Here is a 5698-nt window from a genome sequence, read left to right as displayed (position 1 = left end):
TTTGTATTGGAGTTTGGCCTCGCACCTCCATCAATGTCCAGCCTGGTTCTGGGAAAATCCCACTTAAGACCAAGCCCCAAAAAGCAAGATCGGCCCAGCTCGCTGGGAAACGTACGAATACCGAAAGTGATGTGACGAGTTCGCGACCCATATCACCAACAGTCGTGTTGACCGGTCAGGAATATATGACGATTCAGTGATACCTCATCGCAAAGGACGGCGAACTGTCTTTTATATGATTTAGAGAGCCCTTCGGCTATAAAAGAAGACCTCTGCTAACCGAGCAAAGGACCGACTTTCCCCCCTAGCGAACTGAGATATAATTTTACTTAGCGATTTCAATACTTTGTAAGAGCGAGCTTGATTCGTATATCAACCTCGCCTCACACTTATAACTCCCTTTTTTACTTCGATTTATTTCTAATATAAACGCGATTTCCGACCTACTTTGTCCCTTAATCATATCTTAATCAAACAACTCACACTTCAATATCCTGCCAAGAAGTTTTGCATTAGAAGATTTGTTTAAAAGTGTTCTAGACGTAGGATAAATTTATGGTTAGAAGACTTCTAAAAAGTCTCTGTAATGCATTAGCAAACTTCTTGAGAGTCTACTAAATTGCAATACACTAGCAAACTTCTTGAAAAGTCTTATACACCAAATATTTTAACCAAATTGAAATTTTGTCTCTTTATATAATTTTTTTTTACGTATTCTCTCTCTTTTTCTCAGATAGTTGCAACAAAAATGTAAAGTTTTTCAATATAACTTCTCTTGAATGTCTTTAAACTTGAAAGTATCAAAATTTATATCAATTTTTTATTTCTTTGTCTCATGTTTTCTCACCATTATATTGTTTTTTTTGCAGATTTTTCATTCTATGGTTTTCATCTTTCACTCCTAAAAATAGTTGATCTATAAATTTTGGATATGCATTTTTGTATTTTGTGTGTGTTAGATTTGAATAAAAATATAAATTCAAACTAATGTGATTGTTTTGTTTATTATTTAAGCATAAAAAGTTTTTCAAATTTTTCAATGTTTTGCCATTTAAACTGTAATTCACTAGTAGACTTATGGAGAATTCTGCAATGTAAACTGCAAAAGTTGGCAAACTCTTATTTTTCACCAATACTTTTGTGTGCTTTGTGTGTTAAATCAAATAAAGTTACATATTTAACTTAATTTGATTGTTTTCTTATTATTTTAGCTTGAAGTGGCATTTTTATGGTTTATTTTTTCTCAAAAAGTAAGATATAGTTCATTAAAATTTTGATATATTTATTTGTTGTGTGTGTTAAAACCAAATAAATTTTTAAATTCAAAATCATCGTGATTTTATATTTTTGTTATTAGTTTAGCTATAAAAGTTTTAGTTTAAAAAAATATAAAAGTATTTTTATTTTTATGTGTTATATTCAAATAAAAAATATATTAGCTTTTTAATTGTTTTCTTCTTATTTAGGATTAAAATTTCTATTTTAAAAAAAAAATCTATATTTTGAAATCATTTTAAACATTTATAGATATGCAAGTTTTTCGGATACGAAGACTATATGTCGAACTTCATTAATAGACTTTTGGACATACTGTTTGAGCAGACTCCACCGAAAAAGTCTGTTTCAGAAAATTAAATTTAAATGAAATCTTGATCGCGAATATGAAGACTTCTATAGAAGTTTGTTAATGGCAGACATATCTAGAAGTCTTTTAATTCATGATCTAATTTTACTGATTTTTTTTTTTAGGGTGATGAAACTTCTTCGAAAAGTCTGCTAAGCTATATTCTAAGTCGTAGTCAAATTTCACCGAAATTTTAATTTTTTGTAGGGTTAGGAAACTTTTTCGAAAAGCCAGCTACGATATGATCACTTTTTCGTAATATACATATATATTAATTCTCTTTTTTTTTTCTTTTTAACATCTCAATATTCCTGACTTCTTAACATGCAAATAATCACTCTGTATTTAACTGACGAAGACTTTTACGAAGTATATTAACAAATAAATGTATTCCTAAGCTTAATGTGGAAAAGCCCTGGCGAAAGAACAAGAAATTAAAACTAATCTCCGCAAGTTTATCGTTCGCTCTTAAGAAATAGTTAAAAGGTAGGTGGTGTTCCATCGACATATATAATATTTAGTTTTTAACAAAGTAGTTTGGCGAGAATCAGTTTTAAAATCTCCATGTGCTGCATGCGAGGTGGACCGATGATTCTTCGAATATATAATATATATATATAAACTAAAACATGGTTGTATTTTAATAGAATTGTGTTACAAAAATAATAAAAAAATCCATCTTTATTCTTAACATAGAACTTCTTTATATGAGAGATTACATCGTTATACATAAATGGAAAGATTACAAATCATAATCTCTTGGTTATGAGGTATCCACAATCTGGTTCATAACACTCCTCATTGGATGCCATAACCATTTATAGCTTGTAATGTGCTTTAATATTGTCTCATTAAAACCTTACCAGGAAAACTCAATTGAGACAAAACTATGGTGAAGGAAAAATAGTACAACACACATTACTCCCTCTAATTTGGACATTACTGAAGGTCCCTTGGACCTCTCCAATTTTTTGCAATCTGCGGGTGATGAAGATCTTGGACAGAATATGTTTCGTCCTCGAACATGATAATTGGTTCTTCTTTACCATCAGTCATGCCACAATCGGATCGAACATATTGAGTCATCGATCTCAAATACAACCACCATGTGTAAAACATAACCTGTCTGAAAACAAATCAACAAAACCAAATAACCCCTCTTTGGGCTGGTTAGTATAAAATAAACCAAAATCAAAGGCTTCTTCATCGTCCTTCTTATGGACCAATTAGATCAGTGTCTAAAACAAGACTTCTGCATCGTCCATCTCAGGACTAAATGGACTTCTTTATCGTCCACCTTTGGACTGAATAGATCAGTGTCCAAAACAAGTGATCTCATGCCCATGTACTAGATAATGGGTGAGACTTGTCCATATTAAATCTCTTGAGTACCCTTTTCTGTATATACTATTTGATGCATAAGGATTTCATTGTTAATGTACTCAAGCTGTAATCCCAAACAAAACTTTGTTTTCCAAGATCTTTCATTTCAAACTCTTTCTTGAGATATTCAACTGTTTGGGAAATTGTATCCAGAGATTCCTAGGATATTCAGATCATATACTTTGATGACTATCAATATTGCTCTCAAGAACTTGTTGTACTTTCAGCTCAATACCCTCTAGTACTTTCATTATCCAGTGGACTATATAAATATGCAGTCACTACATCAACTTGCTGCAAGTTTAATTTTCTCTCTTATATAGCCAGACTTATGAGAAATCTAAAAGTAGTTGCATCCACCACATGGGAGTATGTCTCCTCATAATCTAGTACTGGTCTTTGTGAGAATCCTTGTGCAATATCAGCTTTATATCTCACAATTTCTATTCCTCACAAGACCCATTTATATCCACTGGTTTTAACATCATATGGCGTCTTAATCATATGGCCAAATACGCATTTCTTCCTTAAACTATTTAACCCCACGTTTCCATTCAATCCAATCTGTTCTACGAGTGCACACTCTTATATTGACGTGGGTTCATGATCCTCGCTTATATTCATAAATTCAAGTGCTACCTTGTATGCAAATAAATCATCTTATGTCGACATTCTTTATTGGTTCCATTATGTTCCAGACATGATATAATCGATTGAGATTCATTATTATCAGGACCTTTAATACTTTGCAGCTTGGCGTCCCAAGCTACATTGTTTGGTACATGTACCTTAGAGCCGGCCAACCTTATCTCCATGTCTGGGATGGTTTCCTTAGTAACCTCGGATTTAGATTTTGATTATCATTCTCTGCACCTTTCTATTGTTTCCGAGGATTCTTATCTTTTGGAACCTATTTGGTCTACCACGTTTCATACGTTGTCTAGACTCTGTAGCAACTTGACTGTGTCTCTTCTTGGACATCAAATTCATTAGTGCTTTAGAAGCTGGTTTATATATGACTTAGTCATTCTTTTTCGGGTCAGCAAATGTGTCTGGTATTTGATTAGCTAGCTTTGTAAATGTATAATCTTTGGACGTCTATTTCACATTCTTTAGTCCGAGGATCTTGCCAAGACATTGATGGTTGATTCCATTCTATTTCTTTTACCATTCTTTTACCAGCTTTATTATTTTTTTTCTCCTCATGGCCTTAAAATAATATGTGTACGTGGCCTCAAATATAATCACACATAGTTGGCTCAAAGTACTTTATTATTGTGGGAGAATCATATCCAACATATATCCCCATCATCCTTTTGAGGTCCCATCTTAGTTCTCTGTGGTAGAGCAATTAGCACATAAACAGCACATCCAAATGTCATACGATATGGTATGTCTGGCTCTTGACCCGTTAATAATTGTGATAGGGGATGTCTATGCTCACTAAATGGCCTGATGCGCATTAACTTAGGTGCATGTAAATTTCGTGTGGCCCAAGCTGTGAATGGGAGTTTTGACCTCATAAGTTATGGTCTATCAATCAGCTATTTGCGTTTTAAAAGATTTCGGCCAAGCCGTTCTTGGTATGGACATGTATCACATAATTGTCCACACTTACCCCCATGGACATACCATAATCATTTAAACGCTTGGGACATGTATTCACCAGTATTATCTAGACATATAGTCTTTATTTATGAAAAAGAGGCTCGTAGCCGTTTTACTGGTGATGGCCTAATGAGTTTCCCTTGTGTACATGCTACACACGTGAGATTCTTTGGGATAACTCTTCTTATCTTTAAATGTGTGCCTTTTGAATATCAATTTTCGCATCATGTTTGGACCTGGATGGCCAATCTGGTCGTGCCATAAAGTGTATATTTTCGCAGGCTTTTAGCCTCTATCATACTGATCTATGCATTGTCTAGGTCAGTAGAGAATGCATGTATAGTCTTTAGGACTTATTATGGCTTTGGGCGATTTTATACATATACCTGAAGGAACTCTTTGTTTCTTTCGTCCATTATTTCAATATGGAAACCATTCATTCTTATATCTTTAAAACTCAATAGGCTGCTCTTGCTCTTAGAGCTGGGTGAATATAAGACATCACTGATTTCTAGATGCATACCCTTAGGCAATAATATATTAGCCTAGCCATAGTCTTCTTTCAGACTGGTGATACCTGCTTTAGTACTTATATTGGCGTTTTTCAGTGTACTCATATAGAAAAATCATTTATTCATTTAATCTAAGTAGACAATGTAATAGAAATAAATTCAAAGAGATAAAAATCAGAGAAAGCATACAAGCAAAGCAATCACACAAGTTTGATGTCGAAATCAGATTATCAACTTGATTCTTTTAGGCAATCATAAGTCTCATATTCCATAAGATCATCTTGATCATGTTCAAAATTATTTTCACCATCTTTATAGACCAAGTGGGTTTCATGATTCTTCCCTTTCAGACTCTCTTTGATAAAGGTTACAAAAATGTTTGGGAGTCCTTCATATCTTAGCCCAATGGTTTCCCATTCCACATCTATGGCACACTGATTTGGTCGAGCTTTGTGGTTTAAAGGATATACCACGGCCCCTGCCTTGACCACGGCTCAAATTGGGTTGATACCCACGGCCTCTGCCATAGTGATTCCTACGGCCAAATGTGTTATAGTGGCCATGGCCACGT

This window comes from Brassica napus, chromosome C2 (assembly GCF_020379485.1).
Source record: "Brassica napus cultivar Da-Ae chromosome C2, Da-Ae, whole genome shotgun sequence".
NCBI lineage: Eukaryota > Viridiplantae > Streptophyta > Magnoliopsida > Brassicales > Brassicaceae > Brassica > Brassica napus.
Note: the sequence above shows the minus strand (reverse complement) of the source record.